The following is an 11,692-nucleotide window of genomic DNA, read 5'->3' as shown; positions in this document are numbered from 1 at the left end:
GTCGCCATTTCAGTTCTGAAAAAATCAAAAGAAAATGATAAAAACTTCAAAAAATAAAATCCTTCGAGAGGTAGTTATATTACTACATCTACTAGTTAGGAAAATTTAAAAACTACAATTTGGACATGTTTTGCAAAAAGTGTAGGGAAAATGTAAAACGGCTATAACTTTTGCATACGATGTCGGAAAAAAACGTATAATATATCAAAAAATTCAGCATGAAAATCCACATCCAATGGAGACCGCCTACGGCGTGTTCGGAATTTTTTAGAATCCTCAAATTCCAAAAGGAAAAAAAGATAAGGTCAAATTTTAGTTTGTTTAAAAAAATTTGGTTAAATCTGGTCAAACTACTTATTCAAGAAGTATTAATGTTACTACATAATTATTCAAGAATATTAGTGTTACTAAATAATTATTTCAATTTTTTGAATTTTGGTCAAATCTGGTCAAACTATGGTCAAACTGTGGTCAAACTATGGTCAAACTTATTCAAGAAATATTAGCGTTACTAAATAATTACTGTTTTTTAAATAATAGTTTCAAACTCAAACGGTGAAATGTGTGACTTCATGCTCAAGCTAAACTCTTGAGGGTTAATAGGATTGACATCTTACTATTGTCAGGAAAACAACAAGTGCAGACTCGGAAACGAAGGAGAATAGAACCCGAAAGTTAAGCGTGCTCGGGCTGGAGTAGTGAGAGGGATGGGTGACCGGTCGGGAAGTTAGATGATTTGGAATGAGTGATCCACACTTGAGCAGTTAAGAGAGGTGATTAGAGACTAAATCATCAAATAATTCAAAAAAATTAAAAATCAAAAAATCAAAAAAAATTCAAAAAAACCCTTTAGTACCGGTTGGTAACACCAACCGATACTAAAGGTCCCCCATACCAGGGTGCGAGCTCACGCCACGTGGTGGCACTTTAGCGCCGGTTCGTGCCGAACCGGTACTAAAGGGGGGGGGCTTTAGTGCCCACCCTTTAGTACCGGTTATGGAACCGGCACTAAAGGTCCTTACGAACCGGCGCTAAAGCTCCATTTTCTACTAGTGTAAACCAGAGACACATATGGCGTACAAGATTGTTTTTCAGAATCTTGATAAGTTCAAGATTTGGCATGGTCGCCTGGGACATCCTGCTATCGGGATGATGAGAAAAATTATTGATGGTTCTGTTGGACACAACATAACGGATAGAAAGTTCCCAAAATCATCGGATTTTGTATGCACATCATGTGCAACTAGGAAGTTGATCACAAGGCCATCTTATATGAAATTAAAGGATGAACAACTTGATTTCCTTGAACGCATTCAAGGAGATATTTGTGGTCCAATACAACCGTTATCTGGACCATTCAGATATTTCATGGTCCTAATTGATGCATTAACGAGATGGTCAAATGTGTGTCTACTGTCAACAAGGAACTATGCTTTTGCAAAGCTAATTGCTCAGATCATTAAATTGAGAGCAAATCATCCTGAGCATAGGATAAAAACCATCCAAATGCATAATGCTGCGGAATTTAGCTCACGAGCATTTAATGATTACTGCCTAGCTTTGGGCATTTCTATGGAGCACTCAGTACCTTATGTACATATCCAGAATGGTCTTGCAGAATCACTTATCAAGAGAATCAAGTTGATAGCAAGACCTCTCCTGCAAAATAGTAATCTTCCAGCTTCATGTTGGGGTCATGCAGTTTTACATGCTGCAGAATTGATACAAATTCGACCAACTACATATCATACGGTCTCCCCGTTGCAGTTAGTACGTGGAAACCAGCCAAGTATTTCCCATCTGCGGCAATTCGGTTGCGCGGTATATGTACCAATCTCACCACCGCAGCGTACATCAATGGGCCCTCATAGACGAATGGGGATCTATGTGGGGTACAATTCTCCGTCAATTATTAAGTACCTGGAACCCCTGACAGGTGATTTATTTACAGCTCGGTACGTTGATTGCATTTTTGATGAGGACAATTTCCCGGCATTAGGGGGAGAGAATAACCACAAAGAATGCCGTGAAATAGATTGGGATGTGAAAAGCATCCAGTCCTTAGATCCACGTACGAATGAATATGAACTGGAGGTTCAGAAGATTATAAATTTGTAAAATATTGTAAATAATCTGCCAGATGCATTTACTGATTATAAAGGTGTCACAAAATCAAATGTTCCCGCTATGAATGTGCCAGAGAGAGTGGATGTGACCCATAGATCTACTCAGCCACCCAAGAGGGGGAGGAATCTGGACACAAAGGACAAGGCTTTGCAGAAGCGTCTAAGGGGAATGAGGAATCCTCAAATAGTAAATGCAAGTCAACAAAATAGTGATATTCAACCTAGGGTTGAAGGACACCTGAAGGATGTTGGACATCCAGAACCCAACACGAGTGTGTGCACAAATTTTGGTGTTGGGACATCGGAAGACCTTGATCCAATTGTTGAGGGAAATCACGAGGGATCAAAAGGTATTGATGAAATATCCATTAATTATATTGATTCAGGAGAATCATACAATAGAAAGACTACAGTTGTCGACATTTATTTCGCCTCTAGAATTGCAGAAGGCCTTGATTTGGATCGAGAACCTAAGTCCATGGCAGAGTGCATGAAGCGCTCAGACTGGTCCAAATGGAAGGCAGCAATTGAGGATGAATTGCGCTCGCTCATAAAAAGAGGGGTATTTACTGCAGTAATGCCCACTCCTCAGCATGTGTTCCCTGTGGGAGCAAAATGGGTTTTCGTTCGTAAGAGGAATGAGAACAATGAGGTGGTGAGATATAAGGAGAGGCTTGTAGCACAGGGGTTCACACAGAGACCCGACATCGATTATGATGAAACATATTCTCCAGTTATGAGTTTGTCTATACACTGAAAATGAATTTGTCTATACAACTGATGGATGTTGTGACCACATATTTATATGGGTCACTGGATTCGGATATTTATATGAAAGGTCCCGAGGGAATGAAGCTTCCGAATCCAAAGGCTAATCACAACATGTATTGCTAAAGCTTCAGAAGTCATTATATGGCTTGAAGCAGTCGGGAAGAATGTGGTATAACCGACTGAGTATATTCCTTCTTCAGAAGGGTTACTCAAACAACAGTGATTGCCCATGTGTGTTTATTAAGAAATCTAAGAATGGATTTTGCATTATTTCTGTATATGTGGATGATCTGAATATCATTGGGACTACACAAGAAATACATGAGACAAGTAATCATCTTAAGACGGAGTTTGAGATGAAAGATCTGGGTAAGACTAAATTTTGTTTGGGCTTACAACTTGAACATCTTCCTTCAGGAGTACTTGTTCATCAGTCTGCTTATATCCAAAAGATTCTTGAGAAATTTAATATGGATAAAGCATATCCATCGAAAACACCAATGGTTGTTAGATCTCCTAATAGAGATAAAGACCCATTTAGACCTAAGGGTGATGATGAAGAGGTATTAGGACCTGAGTTTCCTTACCTCAGTGCTATTGGAGCACTAATGTATCTAGCAAACTGGACCAGGCCTGATATATCATTTGCAGTAAATTTATTGGCTAGATTCAGTGCATCACCAACAAAGAGGCATTGGGTTGGTGTGAAGAACATTTTCACATATCTTCAAGACACCAAAGATCTTGGTTTGTTCTATCGAAAAAATCAAGATAAGACCATGATGGGATATTGTGATGCTGGATACCTATCGGATCCCCATAATGCCAGATCACAGACTGGTTTTGTCTTCTTGAGTGGAGGTACGGCTTTTTCTTGGAAGTCGACAAAACAAACTCTGGTGGCTACATCCACGAATCATTCTGAAATTATTGCTTTGTTTGAAGCATCATGTGAATGTGCATGGCTTCGCAGAATGATTAACTTTATTGAAAGTTCAAGTGGGATTGGATCATTGGAATCACCCACAATTATCTATGAAGATAACGATGCATGTATTACACAGATGCAAACAGGTTATATAAAGAGTAATATTACAAAGCATATTTCTCCTAAGTTATTTTATCCCCGTGAGTTACAGGAAACCGGGGAGATAAATATTTTGCAAACGAAGTCATGTGACAATCTTGCCGATTTGTTTACAAAGTCATTACCAAGTTCTTTATTTGAGAAGTATATCAATGGAATTGGTATGAAACGGCTTCGGGATTTGCAAAGTTCAGGGGGAGTGTCTCCCTGAATGATAATCTGTTTGTGATCCTCGGATCTTTAATATTGCACTCTTTTTTTCCTTTATAAGTTTTCCTAAATGATTTCTTATGGGAGGTTTTTAATGAGGCAATAGTAATGCAGGCATTGTGATATGTCAGTTTCTCCTTATTTTCCCACTGGGTTTTGGAAGGAGTTTTTGATGACATATTGTACATATCTCCTCATATTTTTCCTACAGGGTTTTTGGAGGAGACTAGTCATGATGATGATGATAATCAAGATGTTGATGATGATGTTTATAAGAACAATTGAAGCGGAGATTAGGGGGAGTGTTAGGATTAATTAATTAGTTTAATTAATGAAATCTCTGTTTTATGGAACCGACATGCGGTTTTCTTTCCGAACAGTCGCGATCCTAATCTATCGGCCGCGTCCCTCTATTCCCGCTCTCTGTAACCATCGTGCCTGTGCGATGCGCCTCTTCAGGATGTATAAATATGTACAACATCATTATAAATGGATTAGCGATCATTACTGTTCATCACACTGTTTCTTCACACCTGGCATGCAGCCCCAGCCTCGTTTGTTCGGCGCCGGTTCTTCTCTCGAGTTTTTCGTGTGCCCTCACGGTAGACGGTGCATGAAAGCAGTAAGCAAAGTACTTCCTCTGTAAAGAAATATAAGAGCGTGGTCTAAACGCTCTTATATTTTTTTACGGAGGGAGTACGTATTCAAAGACGATTGGACGAGACCAGCGCGGCCGGCCAACTCATTGTGAACGGGAACACAAATGAAATCACCGACTGTCCTACATAAACGTGGGAATAGTTTGGTCTCGAATCATAGTTTCAATTAGGTTTTCCAGTTGGGCTGCTTTGGTTCGGTTGAAATGGGTCGAGCCTCTTTCATAATTTGGTTTGGTGTGGACTTTTGTAATTAATAGATTGGATTGGTTTGGTCTGGACAGAGACAAATTAGTTTCAGACCGTTTTAGTCCATGGATAAAACTCAGTCTGGCAACCAGTTTAACCACACACAGTCAGCGTCATGTGAGACCAACGCTTGGTTTAGTTGCAGCCGCTGCCGGAGATGAGTGGCATGAGCGCACGTACCGCTCCGCCACCACCGAGATCTCTAGTGACAATAGTCGACTCCATGCAGAACACGAGGAACCCAAAGACGAGGCCTTGAACGACGCTGTTGACAGTGAAGATGGCCGTGAGCTCGACCTTGCCGATGTGGCCGACGAAGGCGACGGTGACGAACCCGATGAGGAACTGCGGTCAGGATCATCGGCCCAACGACCTGCCAAAGGTCTTGCAGCCGACCACGGCCACCGTGCCGGCGCCACCATCTGCTCTTCCGGTCCACGCACGGACTACATGTTGGAGCAGATCGACCTACCACTCGCCGGCGATCACTGGAGACACGACCAGAGAGGAAGAAGATGAACGCAGGATATTTGGTGGCGCACAAACACCTTGTCGTACCGACGGCGTTTTCCGTTTTACACCTCAAGCACGAACCCATCACCACGCAAAATGCATAGGAGAGAGAGGCTCTTATACCCGCAAAATGCATAGGAGAGAGAGGCTCTTATACCCGCCTGCACTGACATGCACGCTCCGACTCACCCTCTCACCCACTAGCCACGTCCCACGCGCTCCGGCTTGCGCGCGCTCATCGCACACGCACGCGATCTTCGCGACCGCATCCCATGCCCGACGCAGTCACACCCCCGGATCCTTCGCCAACTAACTCACTCACGCACACACACACCCACAGACACGCATGCACGCACTCGTGCCTGCCACGGGCCAGATCCGACGCGCCCAGCGCGCACACACGCGTACGACCCGAGCCTGCCTTGGCTTATTTTCCTAACACTACATTCACTGAAGCTCCTCACACGAAGCACACACCAAGCTTGCCGCCGTTCATACGGCCTCATATATACCTTTTGTAGTTCTGTACGTATAGGTTAAGTTTGACTGACCAATGGTTTGAAACTTTGGGTTCAAACTGTACGTAGAAAAAGGTCTGAATGGATTTGGCTTGATAATACATTTAGTTTTGATTGGTTTGGATTGTAGCATTTGCAATTTGGTTTGGTTTGGTTTGATTGCAGGACTTATACCACTAGTAGAAAACAGGGCTTTGGTCCAGGCCAGGTCAGCCCATTAGTCCCGGTTCAGTCCAGAACCGGGACCAATGTGGGCATTGGTCCCGGTTCGTGAGCCCAGGGGGCCGGCCGGGCCACGTGGGCCATTGGTCCCGGTTCATTTGGACCTTTTGGTCCCGGTTGGCGGGATGAACCGGGACCAATGGTCCTCGCTCCTGGCCCATCACCATTGGTCCCGATTGGTGGCTTGAACCGGGACCAAAGGCTCCCCTTTAGTCCCGGCTCATGCCACCAACCGGGACCAATGAGGTGCCTATATATACCCCTCGCCCAGTGCTCTGCTTTTCTCTAGCCGAGGGGAAGAGGGCTTGGTGGTGCTCTAGCTCACCTCCTATGCACACAAGGTGTTTGATGGAATGCCCGAGCCACACTACTTAAGCTTTCTTCTCTCCAAGCTCGACCTCCAAGCTCCATTTTCCATAATATTTGTCTAGATTTAGCGGTCCGTCACGCCCCGTTCCCGTCTTCACCGCCGTCGATCACCCGCGCCGAGCTCATCGCCGGCACCACCGTGGTGAGCCTCTTGTTCTTATCTTCTTTCTGAAATGAAAAATATTCTTACTTGTATGTTTACATAGATACTTGTATTATTTTCTTACTTTTATTATTGCATCTTATATAGTGCGATGGTTTTGGTATCCGCCCCCGTGGCCCTCGTCCTATCTATGATTCGGATGTGGTATATATATTATCTTTATAACTATTGGTTCATTTATTGTTTATGAAAATTATGCCGACCAACGTGACATAGATTTTATTATGTAGGATGTATGTGAATCGGAAATGCCAACCGACCCTATTGTCGAGAGGTTAAATTTAGTTGAAGAAGAAAACAATTTGTTGAAGGAAAAAATAAAAAAATTGAGGAGGAGAAGATGATATTGGAGTTGCATGTTGCAGATGTCGTCGATGATCACAAGATCAAGATGGATCCAATGCGCTTCAAGATTAGAAAGATTAGAAAATATGTCATTCATACCGAGGCTTGGTATCATTATGACATTGGATCAATTGTTACCTTGGTTGCGATTATGATCGCATTTGTTTTCGCATTGAAATGTTTTACATAGTTTCAATGTATGGTTTAATTAATTAGATGCTCTGGAGAGCTATATGTTGTTAGATGAGAACTATGTATGCACTTTGGTTTTAATGTGATGATGAACTTCTATTAATTTGGACACTTAATTATATATAATGCACGCAGATGAACCAGCAATGGATGCACGGTGACAGACACACCCGCGAGTACATTAAGGGCGTGCATGAGTTTCTCGATGCGGCTGAGGCAAACAAGCAGAATGGCTCTATGTGTTGTCCATGCACTGAATGTGGGAATACGAGGTCTTACTCTAATCAGAAAATCCTTCACTCCCACCTGCTTTACAAGGGTTTCATGCCACACTATAATGTTTGGACGAGGCACGGAGAAATAGGGATTATGATGGAAGACGGCGAAGAAGAAGAGTACGATGACAACTATGTGCCCCCTGAATACGGTGATGCTGCAACGGGGGGAGCTGGTGAAGATCAAGAGGAACCAGACGATGTGCTCAATGATGCTGCAACGGGTGAAGCTGCTGAAGATCAAGAGGAACCAGACGATGTGCCCGATGATGATGATCTCCGCCGGGTCATTGTCCATGCAAGGACGCAATGCGAAAGTCAAAAGGAGAAGCTGAAATTCGATCGCATGTTAGAGGATCACAAAAAAGGGTTATACCCCAATTGCGAAGATGGCAACACAAAGCTCGGTACCGTACTGGAATTGCTGCAGTGGAAGGCAGATAATGCTGTGACTGACAAAGGATTTGAGAAGCTACTAAAAATATTGAAGAAGAAGCTTCCAAAGGATAACGAATTGCCCGACAGTACATACGCAGCAAAGAAGGTCGTATGCCCTCTAGGATTGTAGGTGGAGAAGATACATGCATTGCCCTAATGACTGCATCCTCTACCGCGGTGCATACAAGGATCTAAACGCATGCCCGGTATGCGGTGCATTACGGTATAAGATCAGACGAGGTGACCCTGGTGATGTTGACGGCGAGCCCCCCGGGAAGAGGGTTCCTGCGAAGGTGATGTGGTATGCTCCTATAATACCACGGTTGAAACGTCTGTTTAGAAACGAAGAGCATGCCAAGTTGATGCGATGGCACAGTGAGAACCGAAAGAAAGATGGGAAGTTGAGAGCACCCGCTGACGGGTCGCAGTGGAGAAAAATCGAGAGAAAGTACTGGGATGAGTTTGCAAAGGACCCAAGGAATGTATGGTTTGCTTTAAGCGCGGATGGCATTAATCCTTTCGGGGAGCAGAGCAGCAATCACAGCACCTGGCCTGTGACTCTATGTATGTATAACCTTCCTCCTTGGATGTGCATGAAGCGGAAGTTCATTATGATGCCAGTTCTCATCCAAGGCCCTAAGCAACCCGGCAACGAAATTGATGTGTACCTAATGCCATTAGTTGAAGAACTTTTACAGCTGTGGAATGGAAACAGTGTACGTACGTGGGATGAACACAGACAGGAGGAATTTAACCTTAAGGCGTTGTTGTTCGTGACCATCAACGATTGGCCCGCTCTCAGTAACCTTTCAGGACAGACAAACAAAGGATACCACGCATGCACGCACTGTTTAGATGACACTGAAAGTATATACCTAGACAAATGCAGGAAGAATGTGTACCTGGGCCATCGTCGATTTCTTCTGACCAACCATTAATGTCGAAAGAAAGGAAAGCATTTCAAAGGTGAGGCAGATCACCGGAAGAAGCCCGCCATGCGCACTGGTGATCACATGCTTGCTATGGTCAATGATTTATACTACATAATCTTTGGAAAGGGTCCCGGTGGACTAGCTGTTCTGAATGACGCTGAGGGACATGCACCCATGTGGAAGAAGAAATCTATATTTTGGGACCTACCCTACTGGAAAGACCTAGAGGTCCGCTCCTCAATCGACGTGATGCACGTGACGAAGAACCTTTGCGTGAACCTGCTAGGCTTCTTGGGCGTGTATGGGAAGACAGATACACATGAGGCACGTGAGGACCTGCAACATTTGCATGAAAAAGACGGCATGCCTCTGAAGCAGTATAAAGGTCCTGCCAGCTACACTCTTACGAAAGAAGAGAAAGAAATCTTCTTTGAATGCCTGCTCAGTATGAAGGTCACGACTGGCTTCTTGTCGAATATAAAGGAAATAATAAATATGCCAGAGAAAAAGTTTCAGAACCTAAAGTCTCATGACTGCCACGTGATTATGACGCAACTGCTTCCGGTTGCATTGAGGGGGCTTCTACGGGAAAACGTCCGATTAGCCATTGTGAAGCTATGTGCATTCCTCAATGCAATCTCTCAGAAGGTGATCGATCCAGAAATTGTACCAAGGCTAAGAAGTGATGTGGCGCAATGTCTTGTCAGTTTCGAGCTGGTGTTCCCACCATCCTTCTTCAATATCATGACGCACGTCCTAGTTCATCTAGTCGACGAGATTGTCATCCTGGGCCCGTATTTCTACACAATATGTTCCCCTTTGAGAGGTTCATGGGAGTCCTAAAGAAATATGTCCGTAACCACGCTAGGCCAGAAGGAAGCATCTCCATGGGCCATCAAACAGAGGATGTTATCGGGTTTTGTGTTGACTTCATTCCTGGCCTTAAGAAGATAGGTCTCCCTAAATCGCGGTATGAGGGGAGACTGACTGGAAAAAGCACTCTTGGAAGAGACTCAATAATATGCAGGGACAGATATTCTTGGTCTCAAGCACACTACACAGTTCTACAGAACTCTACCTTCGTGACCCCGTATGTCGATGAACACAAGAACAGTCTGCGCTCCAAACACCCGGAGCAGTGCGACGACTGGATTACATGCGAACACATGAGGACTTTCAGCAGTTGGTTGGAAACACATCTCAGAGGTGACAACACTGTTTGTGATGAGTTGTACTTGTTGTCCAGGGGACCATCTTTGATTGTATTGACTTATAAAGGATACGAGATAAATGGGAATACATTTTACACGATCGCCCAAGATCAAAAGAGCACCAACCAAAACAGCGGTGTCCGCTTTGATGCAGCAACCGAGAGTGGAAAGGACACATATTGTGGTTACATAGTGGACATATGGGAACTTGACTACGGACCTGATTTTAAGGTCCCTTTGTTTAAGTGCAAATGGGTCAATCTGTTAGGCGGCGGGGTACAGGTAGACCCACAGTACGGAATGACAACAATGGATCTGAAAAATCTTGGGTACACTGATGAACCATTCGTCCTAGCCAATGATGTGGCACAAGTTATCTATGTGAAGGACATGTCTACCAAACCGAGAAAAAGAAAAGATAAGGAAGCGAATACATCATACGATGAGCCAAAGCGCCACATAGTTCTTTCAGGAAAAAGGGACATCCTGGGAGTGGACGGCAAGACAGACATGTCTGAAGATTATGAAAAGTTTCATGAAATTCCTCCCTTCAATGTCAAGGCTGACCCAAGCATCCTGATAAACAATGAAGATTATCCATGGTTACGGCGCAATAAGCAAATGACACAAGCGAAGAAAAAGTGAAGACTTTCTCCCGCAGCTATTATGATGATACCATGCCAACTTTGTAACACACGAACATGTTACCATTGTCCGTTTTATACATGCACATGCTATGTGGGTGAAATTATGATACCATCCCAACTTTCAACTTTTTTAGAGTTCATTTAAAATGCTTTCATGTCTTATGGTTCGCCCCTAGCCCATGACCATTAGTCCCGGTTTGTGCCACAAACCGGGACTAAAGGGTTGGTCCTCATTGCGGGCAGAGTTTAGTCCCACCTCGCCAACCGAAGGGGGCTCACACCGGTTTATAAGCCCTTCCCTCTCTGCCTTGTTGAGCTCCTCTCGAAGTGAAAATAGATGCCCTAATAGAGAAAAGTCTGACCTAAATTCATAGTGAATTTCTCTGAAATTTATAGAAATTTACTAGGAATTTAGGTTGAATTTTCTCTATAAGCGCATCTATTCTCATTTTTTAGTAAGTTAATCACAAACTTGTGATTCAAAAAATTTCAAAGAATTCAAATTTTAACTATTCAAATTTGAAAACTAATGGCACTAACAAAAAGTTTATAACTTTTCTAAAACTAATGGCACTAACAGAAAGTTTATAATTTTGCTAACCTAAAAGCAAACAGAATTAAAAATTAAAGCAAAAAACAAAGGAAAATAAATAATGCAAAAAACAAATCAGAAAAACAGGAAAAAAACTATTTTTATAGTAAAGTTAATCACAAAATAAAATAAATAAAGCAACAAAGAAAACAAAAAAACTAAAAAAGTGTTTTCAA

This window comes from Triticum dicoccoides, chromosome 5A (genome assembly GCF_002162155.2).
Source record: "Triticum dicoccoides isolate Atlit2015 ecotype Zavitan chromosome 5A, WEW_v2.0, whole genome shotgun sequence".
Lineage (NCBI taxonomy): Eukaryota > Viridiplantae > Streptophyta > Magnoliopsida > Poales > Poaceae > Triticum > Triticum dicoccoides.
Note: the sequence above shows the minus strand (reverse complement) of the source record.